This window comes from Zootoca vivipara, chromosome 2, assembly GCF_965207765.1.
Source record: "Zootoca vivipara chromosome 2, rZooViv2.hap1.1, whole genome shotgun sequence".
NCBI lineage: Eukaryota > Metazoa > Chordata > Lepidosauria > Squamata > Lacertidae > Zootoca > Zootoca vivipara.
The window spans coordinates 93,622,617-93,641,469 of record NC_142584.1 but is presented as its reverse complement, the minus strand read 5'-3'; the positions used below and the strand labels follow the sequence as shown (position 1 = coordinate 93,641,469).

The 18,853-nt window shown below is 42.2% G+C and overlaps 1 protein-coding gene across 28 annotated transcripts in view; it reads right to left on the bottom strand.

Moving 5' to 3' along the window:
- FOXP1 (forkhead box P1) overlaps nt 1-18,853 on the bottom strand; it is a 544,444-nt gene that overhangs the window by 498,484 nt on the left and 27,107 nt on the right. For 3 of the 28 annotated variants that reach the window (XM_088662402.1, XM_060271343.2, XM_088662394.1), the window contains exon 3: nt 5,090-5,138. The exons of the other annotated variants lie outside the window; for them this stretch is intronic. The gene's annotated coding sequence lies outside the window, so the exon portion shown is untranslated. The remainder of the gene's footprint in view (nt 1-5,089; nt 5,139-18,853) is intronic. 28 annotated transcript variants of the gene reach the window in all.

Below are 18,853 nucleotides of genomic sequence, written 5' to 3'. Positions count from 1 at the left end.
CCAACAATAATTGCATCTTGCGTGTGTGCAGAAGTCAGTAATTAACTTTGGATAATACTTTTAAGGATGTGTTATGTATAGGAGGTTTATTTATATGTAAGGAAAATAAATGTTAACTGTAACACTGTTGGCATAAGGCATGTGGGTCACTTATGCGTGATTTTTCTGCATAAAACTTTTTTATTTCGCAAGTTCATTTGTAACAACGAATGCAGTTGCAAATACAGTATTAGGCAAGCTTGACAGTTTCAGTGTTCTTACTTTTGTTTAAATGTGCATATTAAATAATATCGTTCTCTATGGGATCAGAACAACGACAACAACAACAACAAATCTTTATTACGTCAAAGACCAGAGCAATAGGGGATCAGAACATTTTCTGATGCAAACTGAAAATTACCCTAAGTTGCAAAGGGGGGAAAAATCAATTCGATTTTTTTCAGAAAAAATACCAGCATCATCAATCCATTTCACCAATGACCAAGCATTAAAAATATATTATTACAATCTTAGCAAGTGATAGAAAACATTTAAGAGTTAAACAGTGACCAAACAACCCTTGTATTTTGTGAGTAGAAAGAAACTCTGGAAATGTGAGACTCATGTTCAGAACCCTGCTTGGTCAGTCACTTCAGTAGATGGTATTTTGTAATCAGAGCTGTACAGTATATGTGTACACACACACACACACACACACACACACACACACACACACACACTAGCCATCCTGAGAACACAGGACAATTGTAACCAACCAGGTACCCTCCACGTGTATTGGACTACAATTCCCATAAAACCTGGCCATGTCAGCTGGGGTTGATGGGACCTGTAGTCAAAAACATCTGGAAGGCCCCAAGTTTTTGAAGGCTGTGTTATTTATACAGCAGTTACAAACAAATCCAAGGAGATTGTTCTGAGGACCAAATCCTCTATTTGTTGTGTATATACTCAAAACAACTAGAGTTTGGATAATGAAATCATTTACACTTTTAGATGAGTCATTGGCATCATGTTGGAGATATGCAAAAAATAAATAAATAATAATCATGGGAAAGGCTGGGAATAACAGGGGTGCATTATTTGCCAGCAAGAAAGCCTGCAAGCAAAAGTTAATGCTATTCTAGGCTGCACCAACAGAAATGTAGTGCCCTGATCATGGGAAGTCATAGTCCCGCTCTATTCTGAGCTGGTGAAACCATACCTGGAGTACTGTATCCAATTCTGGGCACAATTTAAGAAGGCTATTGACAAGCTGGAACGTGTGCAGAGGAGAGCAACCAAGATGATCAAGGGTCTGCAAAACAAGCCTTATGAGGAACAATTGAGGGAACTGGGTATGTTTAGCCTGGATAAGAGGAGACTGAGAGGAAATATGATAGCCATCTTCAAATATCGACAGACGTGCTGCATGGAAGATGGAGCAAGATAGTTTTCTTCTCTGGAGGGTAGGACTTGAACCAATGGATTCAAGTTACAAGAAAGGAGATTCCAACTAAACATCAGGAAGAACTTTATGATGGTAAGAGCTGTTCAACAGTTGAATGGACTTCCCTTGGGAGGTTGTGGACTCTTCTTCATTGAAAGTAGAGGCTGGATGGTCATTGGTCATGGATGCATTAGTTGAGATTCCTGCATTGCGGGGGGTTGAACTAGATGACCCTCAGGACCCTTCCAACTTTACAATTCTGTAATTCTATGATTCATTTAACTTTTGAGCAAATGTGCAGCTGATGATTTTTGAGGTAGCATACATGCTGAACTAGATGGATCCCTGACTGAATGCAGCGGCATCATTCATCTTAAATCAGTTAGTGTATAAAGGTGACCCAGTCAAGAAATAAATGTACAATAAAAGATCTGGTCATCTACATCTTATATGTGGTATTAAATTCCATCACTTCACATCCTAAGTTCATTTAATGCTAAGATTAAAAGCCCACTTTCTTATTTGGTCTTACAAAGAAGTTTACTAAGCTTTCCATCTGCCAAGAAAAAAAACCTAAATTCCTTTGATCTCAACATCCCTTAACATTTTGCATCCCTATTATGATGGGTGCCCTCCCACTCCTACAAAGCGATGAAAGCCTAAAAGGATTTTTACGTACGATTCTCTTTTCTGAGATATTGATATTCTGGAACCAGTACCCATAGTCATTTGATGGGATAGCTCCACACCTCTTCACTAAGGACAATTCGCATCTGTTTTCAGTTCATACCCAATGCAAATATCTTAATGGAAGATTCTCTGTGATGTACTGGGATGGGAAGTCAGTTCTACAAACAGATGGACTCAACTTGGTTTTAAGTAAAGAGGAATCAACTTTTCTTGAAAGTGTAAGATTGGCTAATAGTGGTTTTAAACATAAGAATGGACCATCTTAACATTCTAAAAACATTATGGTGGAAAAGCTACCATTATGAAGTTGAATTGCCTGAAAAAAACTTTTGTACAAGGTGGGTGGGTGTTTGTGGGTGGGTGGGGGTGTACATCAGAAAGAGAAGAGAAGGTATAGAATATTAGTCAAACTTCTTTTCAAATCTTATCTCCAGCATACTTCGAACGTTCATCAGTAATAGTGTTGTAGTTTTGAAGATTGGGAACAAGAAAACATGCAGGTTCAACATCCTGAAAAAAACAGTAAGGATTCAAAGAGCCATATAGCCATCAGAGTTTCTTATTGAACCTCTCTCCTCTTGTGAGATACTTATTTATTTATTCTGTTAACTTATAGACTGCTTGCTATATACTAGCACATCTTGAAGTGGTTCACAATAAAGAACTCAAAGAATCTAATATACCAAAAAGTCAAAGACTCTAAAACATATAACAAAACCTCATACAGATAGCAAATAACCTACATATAAAAGCACCAAAAATAAAATAAAATAAAATCTTGTTTTAGTATAAAATACGAAAAACAGTAATAAGTGGTGTGATCCAGAGATCAGCATTCAGAAAATTAATAGACAACTTTAAAAAAAAAATCTCAGGTAACTTACAAAACCTATAAATAAATAAATTCCAAAAAAAGCAAATTAAACATATGCCCCACCCCACCCCACTCTCAAGAAAGAAAGAAAGGACTACATACATTTATGTAGGTGCACATATACATAGCCACGATGTGCTTCACAAACACAATTAAGCATATGGAGGACTGCAGTCATGTTAAAGGACTTGCATACTCACACAAAAACTTAGCTGGAGGCATAGGCCACAATCCAAAAACATGTGTACACCAGATGCACTAAGTATTTTTTTCCCAGCCAACAGCTCGACAGCAGCTCTCCCACTGCCAAAACCCCAAAAACTGTTTAAAAGGCTTTAAAAGCAGTTTGGTATGGGGAGATACTACAATGAACATGGCCAGGAAAATAATTCTGCTGTAGGACGTTCAACAGCTCACACTGTTCAGCAGCTTCATTGACTGCAAGAAGAGTCCATAGCTGCCAAGTTTTCGCTTTTCTCATGAGGAAGCCTATTCAGCATAAGGGAAAATCCCTGTAAAAAAGGGATAACTTGGCAGCTATGAAGAAGAGCACTGCTGGATCAGGCCAAAGGCCATAGCCTAGTCCATCATCCAGGTTTCACGGTACCACCCAGAAATGTCCATGTGAAGCCCACAAGCAGATCCCGAGCACAACAGTACTCTCCTCATTTGTGACTCCCAACAGTACTCTCCTCATTTGTGACTCCCGGCAATTGGTACTCAAAGGGATACTGCCTCTGACAGTGACGGCGCCTCTCTTCAAGGTAGTCTCTTAAGGTGGTCTCCTAAGGCTCTTTTTAAAGCCCTTGATATAACCCACCAAAGGCTAAAATTGCACGAACTTCACCCATTTCAGTTTTATTTGCATGACAACCCTCAAAGGCAAGGCGGATTTAAAAACCCAACTGGCAAGTAATTTCTTTCAGGGGCTGCATCTTGAACTGAGCCGAGATCAGAGTCCCGTAGAAGTGAATCAACTTGTGTTTGGAGATCCTGGTGCCTTTTTTCTTTTCTGGAAAAGCAGCCGCAGAATATCCAGCTTGGATTCAGGCAGTGGCAAGGAAAGAGGCTCTTTGCCCCCTTTGCAGATTTTCTCAACTTCCACCACCCCCTGCTGTCAGCTATGGAGGGAGAAATGTGCTCATGTTTTGCTCCCTGGCTTCCCAAATGCATCTGGTTAGCCACTGTGAGAGCAACATGCTGGACTAGATGGGGTCATTGACTTGATCTAGCAGGCTATTCTTATGGCCTTTCTTATGCAACTTATTATAAACCATTCTGGGAGTGCAACTGAAGAATTGTATACACATTCATACAATATACAAATGTGTAACTATTTATAGGTTGATTGATTGATTGACTGGGTTCGGGGCCCATGTCTTACTGTAAATCTGCAATCAGTATTTGTGGGTACGAACATCCATATGCAAAGAATTCAACAGTTAAGGAGGAGGCAACTGGTGCTGTTCTAGGGACTATAAAACCCACCCATGTTCTCTGCAATCACACACCAGTTGTGATACAGGCAGCACTAAGTTGCTGCAGACACAGCCTGTCAGCATCTCAGAATGGCATCTGACTCTCCCCTCTCCTACATGCAAGAGGTACATGGCAGCTGGAAGGTAGGTCCATGTCATATATCCATTATTTAGCATTAATTAACTCAGATCCTCCTTCTGGACTTCTCATAGGCCTCTGGTTGGCCACTAGGACTAGATCAGGCATAATAATAAATAATAAATAATAATTTATTATTTATACCCCACCCATCTGGTTGGGTTTCCCCAGACACTCTGGGCAGCTTCCAACAGAATATTAAAATAGGCAAACTCGGCCCTCCAGATGTTTGGGGACTACAATTCCCATCATCCCTGACCACTGGTCCTCTTAGCTACGGATGATGGGAGTTGTAGTCCCCAAACATCTGGAGGGCCGAGTTTGCCTATGCCTGGACTAGATGTACCAGCAAGCTCTTCCTATCTTCTACCCTGTCCTTAAAGGTTCCTGTGCACACTGCACTGAAATGATTGGCAACTATTTCCCCAACAAACAAGCAGGGCCCTCTGGCAAGCGGTGGGGTGCAGAGACATTTGTCTTACCATGTCAGGCTAGGTGCTAGGCCCAACTACAGCAGTGTGTGGTGGGGTTCTAAATAGAGAGAAGGACAATAATTTTAAAACACGGGAAATTAAACAATATGGCTACAAACAATAACTAGGTTCTTAGAATAACTGAGTGTGAAGTAAAGAGTAATAATGTACATTAGACAAATTTATTTGGACGTTCCCAAGAAAATGCTCTTCTTCTTCCTCCAGTCCAAACGAAACACATACACCATTTCTGCTAACACAACCTTCCATTTGCTCAATTATTGCCTTGGTGGGGAGTTCTGTAGTGCCCTATTAATATACGGAACTGATGCACCATATCCAACCCACTGCATGGTTTGATTTACCTCAATTATATTAGCAATTTGCTGCAGGTCTTTGAAAAAACTTTAGCTCAAACTACATGAGGATACTAGACAAGTTATTGCCAAGGCCTAAAGTGATGGCATGAATGATGAGATTTCTCTAAGTGGTAAACCTTTTGTGAAGCTCCTAAAGTGCTTTATAGAATTCGGTCTTTTCTTGCTGGTCCATATCCTCAACCTTGAGTTTATTCCCACATTGTAAATATTCAGATAGATGTCTGGCTATATTGAAGATCATATTACATTGCATGGGATAAAAGTTTTTTTTTTTAACGAAAGAAGAAGAAAAGAAACTCGCAGAGACCCATCTGGTTCCAGAGAACAAAGCCTATTGACTTGAAATGCTAGTAGGCATCCACGCACCTCTCCTGAGTGCCATGCTAGCAAATGTCATTGAAACTACAGGAGACCAATGAATGGGGGAATATTCCTATCAGCCAAAACTGTACTTTCAGGACTATTAATGTCACTTTAGTAGATCACCAGCACATTTAAAAGGGGGGGGGGAAGATGGCAGAATCCATTGTTTAGCTGCACGTTTTCATTTTCCTTTACGTTTCATATCACATTTATAAGCCCCCCCCAAAAAAAAAACATTCACAGGTGTTTTGCAGCACAATCTTGAACTTTAAAAAAATAAAAGAACAAAGCTAGCCCTCCGAAACCAATGGTAAGGGTTGAACAGTTCTTGCTGAAGAGTACACACAAAAGGCGTAAACCTGATTTGAAGATGAGGACACACTCCCTCAGAGGAAAGTAGCTTGGACCACATAACCTCTTTTCACCCTTCATCATCAATTCACAAGGAGACCACTGCCAATCGTCGGAGCTTCCTAGATGTCACCTCTGGGAGCGCACCCACCTCCTTTAACTAGGAAAGCTATGATAGGAGAGAGTAACAGGAGTGACAGCTTCTATCACCCGCCCCATCCCAATGGATACTGAGGCCAAAATTACAAGGGAAAAGCTCAGAACCTGCTTGTGGGCTTCCCACTGGTATCTGGTTGACTACTGTGGGAACAGGATGCTGGACTAGATGGGCCACTGGCCTGATCCAGCAGGCTCTTCTAACACTCCTAATGGTGGTGGTGATAAGGGAACCCATAGTAAAAAAACCCCACAAAAACCTGAATACAACACTGAATGAGCCCTTTATTTTCTTCTTTGGAACAACAGAAATATTGAGAGCACATCAACGTGCACACATAGAAGGCTTCATTCCCCAGAAGATGGGAGTCTTTATACGTGTAAGAATCTGAATCTTGCCCATATGGTTTTATCCCTTGGGTAAGCTGACTGGTATAGTATATCGCTGGAAAGCCTCTACCAGGACAGATGACAGCACAGCACAGATGTCAAATCCCCCTGAAAAGGTAATGTGCACATAAACTAAAGGTAAAGGGGCCCCTGACCATTAGGTCCAGTCGTGACCGACTCGGGCGTTGCAGCGCTCATCTCACGTTATTGGCCAAGGGAGCCGGCGTACAGCTTCCAGGTCATGGGGCCAGCATGACAAAGCCGCTTCTGGCGAACCAGAGCAGCACACGGAAATGCCGTTTGCCTTCCTGCTTGGAGCGGTAACTATTTATCTACTTGCACTTTGACGTGCTTTCGAACTGCTAGGTTGGCAGGAGCTGGGACGAGCAACGGGAGCTCACCCCGTCGCGGGGATTCGAACCGCCGACCTTCTGATCGGCAAGCCCTTAGGCTCTGTGGTTTAACCCACAGCACCACCCGTGTCCATGTTGATTCTTTGCCAGCAAGTGTGACTTATCCACCAAATTCCATTGACATGTTGGATTAAAAATTTCCAAGGAATTAGTTGCTCAGGATCTAGACATTTTATATAAAGACTCTAGGGCAAAGCTGTCAAGTTTTCCCTTTTCTCGCGAGGAAGCCTATTCAGCATAAGGGAATTTCCCTTAAAAAGAGGGGGGGGGGACTTGACAGCTATGCTCTAGGGGTGGAATTCAATGACACATTAAGGCGATTGTTCCTCCCTCACAGTTCTGAGAGCTCTCCCAACCCATCAGAGCAGATATGGACAGAGTACAGGGGTGCACAGGGAGGGGGGACCCTGTTGTGGGGGGGCTCACTGCACTGCCTCACCTAGCGCAACAAAGTAGTTGAATCCAGCCCTAGGACAAATCAAAATTTTCATTTCTGTTTTTTATAAATCTCACCATAGGTATTTTAGAATTGGATGGCCCAAACCCCTAAATCATTATGGTGCTTTTGAAAATTTATACTAAATCTAATAAACAGAAATGCAGCCCTCATTACGTAAAGAGAAAGAAATCAAGCCATGCCTGTTAGGCTACATAAAAGTCTATACAGCCCAGTTGTTGTTCCTACAAGTGATTATTCGCATAAGAAAAACCCGATGGGATTCCGCAAACAAGCAAGATTTTGCAGGGTTGGACCCTTAATATTTTAAGAAGTACTGAGCAATGAATATAAATTTGCAAAATGGTTTACATTAGAAAGTTTTACTTCACCAAAAATGAACATATTTAATGCCTTTCACCTGGGTTATAAATTTTACAATACCTTCTGGATCATTTTCTTTGGCTTGCTCACCAATGCAATGGGTACCCTTTAGCCTTTAACTTGCACCACAGCTTATGGCTCCTGCCTCTTACAGATATTTGAGGAGAAACCTTGCTTTCCTTTCTTCTTAGCAGATTTCTAAGAGCTACCAATCCTAAACAACAACAACAACAACAACAACAGTAAAACTTTTTAACTATATCACCCCTCCCCTCCCCACCTCAATTGTTAATGGGCAAATGGATTTGCAATCTGATTTTTATAGCCTATCTACTGATGCAATTGTTTGCAAATAATTATCTCCAAAGCCCAGAACGATAGACAAAAGTTAAAACACTTTAGAGCTTTCCCCTAAAATTGTTTCCATGCCGCTTCCATCAGGCTGCTGCAACAGATGTTGGCTGTTAAAACTGCGCAGACGACACAGTTCATGACTTTTCTGAGACGGCTGTGTGCCACATCTGTAGTTGATGAAAAGAGTGCAGAAGTGTGGCAGACAGAGAAAGTGTGAGAGAAGCAGACGCAGCCCGGGCCAAATGAATTGTCTTCAGTGCTGGGGGACTAAAAATAGATGCATGGCGCACACTCCTACAATCTCTTTGCCCAGCCTTATAAAATCTTAAGTCTGTGTATCCTATTATGGAGTCAGCCTATCAAGGGGAACTTCCTACATGCAAAAACTTCGGCTAAGGAGAAAGCGAGTGCGTCCAGGAAGCAATGAGTTCACACTGAGGAAGCAGCCTTCTCAAAAGCTACTCTCTTAAGATCCTCATTAACTGGGCTGCCGTCCAAGTTCATCTGGGCCCCAGAGAAAGGCACCGCTTGTGTTTAGACCGCACAACACTGACATAACATTAACAGATTTACATATGCAAAAACTGTGAAGCAACAGGCATTCCCCCTCAATTGACCCACAGCTTGTTCTGGCTGCCGAGTTATTCCCTGCTTAGGTTCTATAACCAAGTGGGCGTCATGCTACTGCCATCTGGGTACCACTTTACTTAAAGCTGGCAGTCTCTCTGCAATAGGCAAGCTGGCAGCAAGAACGAAAGGAATAAACTGCATCATTTAGTTAACATCCACTTGCTTCGCGGCTGTTAAAAACCCATGACTGAATAATAATTCGGTTACTCCTTTTGCCAATATTGTCAGCCAAATCGAGTAACGCATGCTGCAGGAATGTCAGCTTGCAACATTTCCATTAAAATTAAGCAAGAAATTTAAAAAAGCAGCCCATAGAATGGATTGTGTGCTAAAAGGGAGGGAGGGGGGATGTTAGAACGTCGATCTAAAAATAAATTGGAACTATTAACAATGGCAAGAGAACCAAGAACTTTATGTTTTTATTAGCCAACCAACCCAGTTAGCTGAACATCTCGAGCACTGACAACCTGCAATTAGGTGAGGAACTGGGGTCTGTTTATAAGAAAGCTTGTTACGAGTTGAGCATCGCTCAGCTTCATGCCACTCAACTGCCCTTCTCATCTGACATCTTAATCCTCAGATTCTTATCATTTCCTTCTGTCTTAACACAACTACTTTCGCACAAATCCATATTAAAGAAAGTGGCTGAAATCCTACACTGCTGAAATACAGTTAGAGCATATCCTTTTGTAAAAACCAAAAGCTTTTGAAGTAGCTTTCTCTTTGTGTCTCTGTAGTTTGCGGTAAATTAAGTTACCAATAGTAATCAATTCTTTCCCTCAAGCTTTCTCAGAACTATAAGCAGGCAGGCACACAGATATCTCAGCAATAATCTTCTTTGGAGGCTGAGCAAAGACCCATGCTGGGTATCTTTACACTGTTGTATGGCAAAGATAACAAGTGTTTGCATTATAAAATGAGAATACAGTCAAAAGCAGCAATTTCAGCTAGATTAATAGCTAAGAGAAGCAAAAACTACAGAGCAGGGGTCAGAGTCTGCAGACTACAGCATTTTTGACTTTTCTTATTGCATTTTGAAAGAATGTCAGAAACGGGATTCTGAAGCGCAGAAATAATTTAAGACAAGAGATAGTAAGTGGGGAAACTTGAGTTCATTAGTAACTCACTCCCAGAATTGACAAATGCATGACAACGTCCAAGATCCTTGGGGCAGAATCAAATTGCAATGCATTTAGCCCATCTCTCAGACATACTGTGGCAGTCACCAGCTTGCACTCTAGATGCTGGGTTAGCTGAAAAGAATCAGATAATGGGTGTAAAGGGTGAGGGGGTGAAAAATGGCTGTTATCTCACACTACCCCTTTTCTTTCTTCAAGCACACACATTCACAATGAGAGTGTCCTGAAAGAGTCAAAATGTTCACAGGCAATATCTCATTCACTGCTCCATGTAAAACTAATAATGCTGAGGCAAATGTATGTTTCATGAACATTTTCTGCCCCGCAAAATCCATCCCCTTTTAAATGATTTTTTTTTAAAGTATACGAAAAAGGCATCCAGCTATTCACGAATGGATATCTATCGTAGGAAAAGAGAGGAGCAGGGCAGTCTTAAGCATATCCGGCGCCGTGGTGCAAAGATCCTTCCGGCGCCCCGCCCCCCCCCGAATTCCCAAGAATTGACAACCTTTTTTAGGCGGGGGACCCCCAAAGTTGTTGACCATTTTTAGGAAAGGTTCCCCAGAGAAGAAGCTGACAAGAAGCAGCGGGTGGAAATTAGCAAATGCTAAGGAAAGAAGGGGTGAAAGAGAGAGGGGGGAAGAGAGAGGGAAGGAAGAAGGGAGGGAAAGAGCCCGCTTCAAAGCCTCCCACCAGGTCCTGAGTTGAGGGAGCAGGGGCGCCCAGCAGCGAGTCCGCTGCCCTCCGCCAACTCGGGAGTCTCATTGGGTCTCCTTGGAGGAGACGGAGCCATGCCAAAAAACCCACAGAGCAGCGTCTGGCGCTGCTGGCCACAGGCAGGGAGAGGGCGGGGAGGAGGCAGGCGAGCTCTGTGGGGCTTTCGCCGTGGTGCCTCCTCCTCTGAGGAGACCCAAGGAGACTCCCGAGTCGGTGGAGGGCGGCGGACTTGCTGAGGGGCGGGCGAGGTGGCGCATGGGGCCACTCAGCCAAATGGGAAGGATGCCTCTGGGCACAGCAGCGCCCCTGGTGACCAGGCGCCCGGGCACATTGCGCCACCCAGCCCAGGCCTAGAGACGGCCCTGGAGAGGAGAGCCTGCTGAACGATGGTGTGCATTCATGTCCACATCAGAATACAGATATGAGAACAATGCTTTACTTCCGACAGGACAGGCATCCGAAAACACACCCTCACACATATTCTGTGGCAACTGGTCACACTGGTTTTACTGGGGAAGCATTTCCTCTCCCACCTCCTTTGAAGCATGGGTTCCATTTACCAACAGCAATGTCACCATGTAGCCGATCACATTATGATGTTATCAAATTCATTATGTGACTGCTCGAGATCACATGACAAAGAGCTGCTTTGAAGTTTTTAAAAAAACAAAACTGGAAGCAGCAATTGATCAAGGGAACAATGAACCAGTTTGCAGGTCATGGTAAACCATAATTAATGGGTTTACCATGAATGTGGAGATGACTCCTACTTTCCTCCTCCCCTAACTTTTCTGGGAACAACAAACACCATACCTTGGCTCAGAGTTACATCCAAATCAAGAATCATGGCCTGCTTCACTCAAACCGACTACGATCGGCAAGTCAAAAATGAATCCTGACTTCCCATCGTGGTTGGTTTGCAGCTCAGCCATACATCGTGGTTGGTTTGCAGCTCAGCCATACATGCACTGGTTGGTGTGAGGCAACCTTACATCTTTCATATAATGCCTTCTTACCACACACGCGCACCCCCCTAATGTGGGGATGACAAGCACAGGGCAATCTTGCATATTGCTGTATAAATTGTTTACTGTATTGGTTGGTGATTGGTGATAGCAGAAGTGAGGTGCTTTAAACTCTTAGAAGATCGTACACAGATCTTATTTTACAGATCATATTTTAAATCAAAACAGAGAACTTGGGAGTAAAACAGGAAGAACAAAGTAAACATATTTATGATCAACAATATGCTTAGCTAGAAACATAAATAATCAAGGTAAGTTGTATTCCCTTAAAAACAAAGCAAAGGATGCAGAAGACGTGGAAGCAACAAACAGGAAGATTTAAAAATAAATAAAAGGAAAAGCAAAGAAGGAGGTCCAGTTTGCGAGACCAAGTGCCAAGTTCAAGAAAAGAAGTCTTCCTAAATAAAACAAAGAGACAGAAATAACTTGGGAACAAATTATGGTATTTGGTAGCAATTCTCAGCTATTAAACACTTTTAGGTATACCTGTTATTTGTTTCAATAATTACAACGCATTCTGAACTGCTCTAATTGAGTAGAAGCTTAATATCCTCAAGAGTTTCTGTGGGGAGAAAACCCGAGACCTTCCATAACTTGACCAAATTATCCTTAAGAGAATATGGATCACCCCAGGCATTTGCACTGCTTAGAAATTGTTTAACATTCAGGTCACCAAAGTATCGTAGCATTTTTAATTGTATGCACTGTATGCAAGGCCATTGCACTTAGCACCACTGTCACAGAGTAGCATCCCTATCAGTAATTACCTCCCTGTTATATTTTTTTACTTCTTTAGGAAGTTCAAGAGATTGTTGACCCACATTTAAAGAAAAGGGGGGTAAAAGATGCCACCCTCAACAAATTTTGACAACCCAACATTTAAAAATTAATAATAAATAGAAAAGAACTAACATTCCTAGAAAGCAAAAGCCTCAGGCTGCACTAATATTCTGAGAGCGGAGTTACTGAGAATGAGCTGGCTGTGCCAGCCTACCTGTCCATTCTAGCACTCATAGGTTGGCCATTGTGACGGATTGGGCTGGCTTGAATAGAACTCCAGGGGGTTAAGTGTTAAACCCAGCCTCTTAGTTGATTGACGCATTCCATTCCTGAGGGGCGGGACTGCCACTAGTTTAAAGGGGATGGGGAGCAGTTAATTCTGTTGAGAGAGAGTTGAGAGAGGGTTTTGGGAGCGGGAGTGTGTGGGTGGTACTGGAGAGTAGAGTGTTTTGAGAAGTTTACCAGAACTGTATTAACTAGCCTGAGTTATATGTAACTAAGATAATGAACTAAGAGTTTATACGAATGAAACCATAAAGAATTTTACATGTCCTCCAGTTAAATAAAGCTTTCTTAAATGTTGTGTTAAAAACGGATGTTCCTCCTTATTCCAGCAACGTATCTGAACTCAAAAGGGTGGTGACTGAAGAGAGGAGGCAAAACTAAACCTGAGGAGCAGGAGAATAGTTTATACCTCAAGGTCACACACAGGGGAGGCAAGTGCCACAAAAGTAGCAAGGGTTCTAGGGCAATCAGCTGCTGAGGTGAACCTGAGGTGAAAGGGAATCCTTACTGTGGGCACAAGTTTGTTCCCATAACACTGGCCTGGAGTTATTAAGGATACTGAGCCACGTTATTTGGAGAGCTGGAACTGCACTTCATTTACTAGCAAACCCCATATATAAACAGGGAGTTTATTTGGGAGGAAGAAGGAATAGTGGGTTGTTTGTAAAATAACTGAATTCCTTCGACACACTGCTAGTGATAGATAAGGGAGGTACATCACTAATTTGGTGGGATCCGCACATTTTAGGTGGGATCGTCGCATATTTGGCTATAGCGGCGTGTGATCGTCGCAGCCATCATCCTTGCAAAAAAGCCTTCGTGAACAAACACAAATCACACAACTTGCCTTCTCCAATGGTGAGAATTCAGTCCATGCATATAGGCCCTATGCAAATGAGAAGTGAAATTGGCAAATATCATCTGTGCTAGAAGGGTGGAGATGGGAGTGGCTGGCATTCACACAATCCCTGTTCCTCCATAAAATGCTAATATTTGCATAGAGCTTAAATGCCCAACAAGTATGCCTCTAATCCTTCCAGCGAACTTGTACATAGCCTCTGTAATAAAATCACAAAGTGAATAGAATAAAATACAGTGGATTGTTTCTATTTCTTCCCTTTCTACATTTGGTAGAGCATGAGATTCTTAATCTCAGGGCCATGGGTTGAAGCTCCATTGGGCAAAACATTCCTGCATTACAAGGGCTTGGACTAGATGTCCCTTGTGGTCCCTTCCAACTCTGCGATTCTAGGGTTCTCCAAGCAATGCACCTGAAATGTAGTCACTCTAGTAAATAGGGTGCAACTCAGATGGATGTAGTCCATGGAAAGTTACTTTCTCTCAGCCTCGGTTCGTGATCTAGGAAAACTGGGTATAACCTTGCCGTGGATATTGCACAATTCTAAATAAGCAATCCCATAATGAAAGGTTAAAGATAATAGCCTAGTTTGCATGTAGCAGAAAGTCCTAGTGTGAAACAAATCATGCAGAACCAGTTCCTCCCTTTGCCAAGATCCGTCCTTTGCGTGACAATATTGGAGAGAATGTAAGAAGCGGGGTCCTAAGAAGATCTGTTTTGGAACCACTGCTTTTTACACATAAATGAACTGAGTTTGGAGGGAACCGGCCAGGTTTTCTCATGATACCAAATACAGTATTCAAGATGGTAAAAACTAAAAAGAATTTCAAGGACTCCTAAAAGAATCTCTCCAAACTACCGGTAGGTGAATGAGCATCGAAACGGCAAATGGGGTCAAATGTTAAAAAGTACAAAATGAGGCACATTTGGACCCAAAAAAAAAATACCAACTACACATATACACTTAGTAGGTCAGAAATTATTATTGTGACCAATCAGGAAAGAGATATTGGAGTCATGGTCAACCGCTAAAGGAAAATGTCTCTCCAGTTTCTGGCAGTTGCAAAAAAAAAAGGTATTACGTACATCATTTCATTTGCCGTAAGATCAAAAATAAAACTGCAAATAACATATCTTTATATAAATATATGGTGCCACAGCATTCGGAATACTTAAAGTCTGATGTTTCTAAATCATCTTCATGTGTACGTAGAAAGCATATTATTATTATTATTATTATTATTATTATTATTATTATTAGGCATCTGTGCAGGATTTTTGCCATATGCAGGACACGGAGGTCCAGTGCCAAGGGTCTTCTGGTGGTTCCCTCGCTGTGATAAGCCAAGTTACAAGGAACCAGGCAGAAGGCCTTCTCGATAGTGCCACCTGCCCTGTGGAATGCTCTCCCACCAGATGTCAAAGAGAAAACAACTACCAGACCTTTAGAAGACATCTAAAGGCAGCCCTGTTTAGGGAAGCTTTTAATGTTTGACAGACTACTGCATTTTAATATTTCGTTGCAGTCAACAGTTTGGAAGATCCCTCTGCTCCTGTAATCATACTTGTTCCCTCTGGACTTTGAAACCTGTGATGGAGATAGCTTTGTCTTCCTCTTTCATTTCCACATGGAGCATTTATAGAGGAGTTCCAACTTTGAGCTGCCAAAAAGAGAACTGGCAAGCAAGACAGAGAACCAACTTTTAACACATAATTTTTTTAGGAGCTCCTGAATCGCTTCACATTTTCTGCGAATTCAGGAAAGACAGGATAGCTTCAAATTTTGGAGGCAACACCAGTATGCTTTCACAAGTAAAAATTAAAAAAGCACTGGTATTCTTGCTATGGCTAGTTCTTAATGAACTGTCTAGACCAGGCATCCCCAAACTTTGGCCCTCCAGATGTTTTGGACTACAATTCCCATCTTCCCCGACCACTGGTCCTGTTAGCAAGGGATCATGGGAGTTGTAGGCCAAAACATCTGGAGGGTCGCAGTTTGGGGATGCCTGGTCTAGGGAAAGGTGATCTACATACTGGGGACATGGGAGAATGATCTAGCAGGTTTGATTGGGCTAGAAAGTAGAGGTTCAGTGCCTGAAATTGGTAGGTTGAATTTGTATCAAGTAACATTAATAAAATGTTAGAGCAGACAGAACTTCAAAACATGCAAAGCCAACCCAGTTGGAAACTTAAACAATTAGTTGCAATTACTTGGAGGTGAAGTGAAGGGGACTGAGGTTGGACATCCATTTACTCTGGGTGCAATTTGAGGCTACGAGAAGGTCTGTATCTTGTTTAACTGTTTTTCTACCTTTGTCTTGAAGCTCTTGAAATAAGCCCTCAAAATGGATTAAATAAAAGAGGGGGAGGGGGAACCTTGAACAAATGGAACAATTAAGATTCTATTCAAAAGCCCTTTTCTTCTAAAGGGAAAAACACATCAGGTTTCTTTTAAAGAAATTATGTAAATTGCACAGTGTTTCCGTGCAGACTCTAGAGTTTGGTGCTGCAGCGCTTACACAGGAAGAATTCGAAGATAAATTTTCCACTCAAGTCTGTGGAAAACCAATATATTTCACAGTCCTTGTTGATATAATTAAAGGTAACCATTGCATTTCCCTCAAGATAGCTGGAGCTCCATCTCCACCAAGGTGCTAGTACTCTGGAATTTATCTGAGTAAATTCTGGAAAATTGCATGTCAAATGACAAATCAAGAGAAGGGTTAGAAAAGTTTGGTTCAGTGTCACACCAGATTTGCAAAACGTGTCAGACATGAAGCAAATGTGGACTCATTTGAATTGCTTTGAAAAAGAATAATCATCCCAGTCAGGAAAGACAGAAAGGCTAAAACTTCTATTCCTCAAATGATCAAAAGTATACAAATTTAACTACGGGTATATAGTCCACCATCAGAATTAAAGCCACTATGGGGCTTACTTCTGAGAAGACATTACTAATTTGCACTGTAAAATAATATATTCTTATCACAGTTTCATAGGGGCCCCAAACTAAGGCCCAGGGGCCGGATGCGGCCCGCGCGAGCCAATTGTGCGACCCCCTGCTCTTATTGGTGCCCTGCGGTGCAGTTGCCCATCTTCGGGTCAGCGCGGCGCCAGAAATAACTTGTGCGCACGCGCAGGCCGGAGAGCAGGGGAATGCGCTCCCATACGCACACGCACAAGCTATTTCTGGTGCTGCGCCGACCCGGATGTGCACCGGAAATGACGTTTGCGCATGTGCAGAAACCATTTCCCACGCCGCGCCAGAAAAAGCGAGGGCGCCGCGTATGGGAGCGCATTTCCCCATCCTCCGTCCCACTGCGTGATCAGCGCCGGAGGAACCGTCCCGAAGCCGGGTAAGTTTGGGGACCCCTGGTCTAACAATTGAATTCTCAAATATTTCTTCTTCTTCTTCTTCTTCTTCTTCTTCTTCTTCTTCTTCTTCTTCTTCTTCTTCTTCTTCTTCTTCTTCTTCTTCTTCTTCTTCTCCTCCTCCTCCTCCTCCTCCTCCTCCTCCTCCTCCTCCTCCTCCTCCTCCTCCTCCTCCTCCTCCTCCTCCTCCTCCTCCTTCTTCTTCTTCTTCTTCTTCTTCTTCTTCTTCTTCTTCTTTCCTAATCACTTTCCTCACAAAAGTAACCCAAAGTGACTTACATTAATTTTTTTAAAAAATACAACCAATAAAAGCCTAAAAACCCATCTATAGAGATAAAAGATTGGTTTGTTTCACAGATCCCAACCCATGAAATAAATCCACAAATGCCTGAAATGCCATTCAAAATCAGGGCCAAAAGCCTGGATAGATAGGAAAGCCATTGCCTGACACATAAAAATAGATAAAAGATGGCACTAGGTATGCCACCCCGTGGAGAGCATTCCACAAGCAAAAGGCTACCCCTCATTCTCATGTTGAGAGCTGGTGTCACTCTTGGGTAAAAGATTACAATGGCTGTTTACATAACAAACCACAAGCTATACTCAAGATTTTTCTTGGCTACAGCTGGTGGTCATCGAGTAGGGAGCTTAGCCATGAGTCCGGGTTCAGATGGCATGCTAAGCATGGGAGTTAAAAAGACTAGGGAAGAGTGAAGTGGCTGCAGACTCCACACCAGAAGCCTGCACATTTACACAATCCCTGCAAACCATAAACTAGGCCAATTTCATTAAGGTGAGTGACATTTCTGTTCTCCATTAATCCCAGGATCCTGAGACTGGATTAAGAGACAGAATCTCCATTCCAGTACCTTCTACTTCAAGTACCTCCCCCCCCTTGAAAAAAAGCTTTAGTGCCCTCCTTTAGTAATTCATCTATCCCTCTAAATAAATTAAAATAAATAGACACGGCCATGCAAGAATTCATCAGTGCCCAATCCATGAAAATTCTAAATGGCTCCAAGATGTTGAATGCCCTTTAGCTCTCTCTTTCGCCGAAAATGTTGACCTTGACTGTGGATAAAGTCATCATATAAACAGGGCAGACTGAATTGAGGCAGTAGCTGTTTACTTTTTTTAGTTACAGAATAAAATTATACACAACAACAGCAACGCCGCTGAACAACCCAAATGCAAAAGAAAAATTTACTGTAAATGGGCATTAACCAAAAGCAGTGCACTTAAAAAATTTTTAATTAATTTGTAGCTAAAAATAGTGTGTTACTGTAATCAAAAACAAATCTGCTACCAAAGTAGGAGGTAGCATGCATGCATGGACCTGTATGCTGGTAAAGAGTTGGTAATGCAGTTGCTTGCATAGGCACCTGTCTGCCCTAGACATATGATCAAAGCAGGGTGAGGGGGGGAATCCTTTAATCCTGCATGAACACATGGCAAGTTACAACTATTACAACTTTGCATAATGGCAAGAACGATGACTATCTCAATTTTGCATTCATTTAGCACAACCAGAGTATTAGGCACTGCACCAAAAACAGAAGCAACACAGTTCAAGATCACAGATTTAAGCTGAAAGGAGAACAAGGTCCATGGCAATTTACAGAATTTACAAATGTATGGGTGTTTTTTTGCCCACAGGTTGGGGGGGGGGAATGTTTTATAGCAATAGTAATAGCAGAAGACACAAAGGCTTGATTTAGATGTAACAGGGAACCATGGTT